Source organism: Myotis brandtii, unplaced genomic scaffold, assembly GCF_000412655.1.
Source record: "Myotis brandtii unplaced genomic scaffold, ASM41265v1 scaffold357, whole genome shotgun sequence".
Classification (NCBI taxonomy): domain Eukaryota; kingdom Metazoa; phylum Chordata; class Mammalia; order Chiroptera; family Vespertilionidae; genus Myotis; species Myotis brandtii.
In genome coordinates, this window is record NW_005363729.1 from 829,734 (window position 1) to 831,044 (window position 1,311).

Sequence of the window (1,311 nt, forward strand, 5' to 3'; positions counted from 1 at the left end):
CTCCTCCCTGCCCTTCCCCCTGGCCCTACCTTCACAGGGAAGACACTTGCTGCGCACCACCTGAGGGGAGCTGGGGTCACAGCCAGGATGAGACAGATTATTCCTGCTCCTGGTGGGGGCAGGGCACAGACACTGCCCAGAATATCAGAGGAATTAAGTCTGGAATCGTACACGGTCATCTGTGCTACGGAGGAGAGGCTGGGGGCGCTGAGGGAGACGCAGTTCTAGTGGAACAGGGGGGCCGGAGAACGTCCACGTCACTCACAGGGCCTGGCTCTGCCTACAGAGCCACGGGGAGCAGTGTCCTCCTCCCTCCTCTGTCCCACAGGGATTGAGCACCTTGATCAGACTGCACCTGAAGCCCCTCTCCCCACTCCACAGTCGTGGCCCCGCTGCTTGCTGTCCTCTAGCCTCTTCTTGGCCACGTTCTGAGCTCCGCACTGAGCGGGTCTGAGCAGAGCAGGGCCGCAGGACGGTCTCTCGTCCCCCCTCGGGGACACCGTGCCTCTGAGATGCCCCTCGTGCACCTGAGTGTTAGGTCACCGACAGCTGCAACCAGTGAGGGCTCGACATTGACCCCACTTGCTCCGCTCGCCAGGTGAGCCCGGGCTCCTGCCCCCGAGCCGCCCGGCGCCTCTCTCTCCACCTCCGCCCTCCGCCGAGCCGGGCCCATCAACAGCCCATTGTGCCGGCCCAGCCTGTTTATGCCCATGGAACTTGTCAAAATAATTACGTCATGTCATTAAATACGACTTCGCATGACGAAATGTGTGCCCGAAGGAGAGCTGTTTTCTGTGAGGAATGAGTGGACAGCTTTGAAAATATTCCACACGGGCCTTTCGCTCTGAAAGCTGACAGCTGCAGACCGGTAGTTCTCAAAGTGGGTTCCCCGCCGGCAGCACCGGCACCAGCCTGAACCCCTGCAAAAAACGCAGTCTCAGGCCCCAACCCACGCCCGCTGAGTCGGGACCCTCAGGACCCTCAGCCACCTGAGTCTCCACAAGCCCCCGGGGGTTCGGATGCCCACGCGGGTCTGAGGAATTCCCCTGCGGGGGAGCCAGTCAGCAGAGGGTAAATTGTGGGGAGAGAGGCCCCCCAAGCTCCTGAGGAGGAGACTGGCACCCCCAAAAAGCCATTGGCCTCATACCCAGAGGCGGGTGAAAGGGTGGAGGGGACCTCCGTCAGCTTCGTCTGAGTGGCGCCCAGCCCGGCACAGACCCCTGGGGCCCGTTTCACAGGTGGAGCCATGAGTGCTCTCCCGGGGTCTCCAGCCAGGGAGGGCCTGCTTCCCCACGGGCCTGGCTGGGCACA

At 62.7% G+C, this 1,311-nt stretch overlaps 1 protein-coding gene across 1 annotated transcript in view; it reads left to right on the forward strand.

Moving 5' to 3' along the window:
- TMEM8C (transmembrane protein 8C) overlaps positions 1 to 1,311 on the forward strand; it is a gene marked incomplete at its 5' end in the record, with an annotated part of 8,721 nt that overhangs the window by 2,797 nt on the left and 4,613 nt on the right. The gene's annotated exons all lie outside the window — the stretch shown is intronic.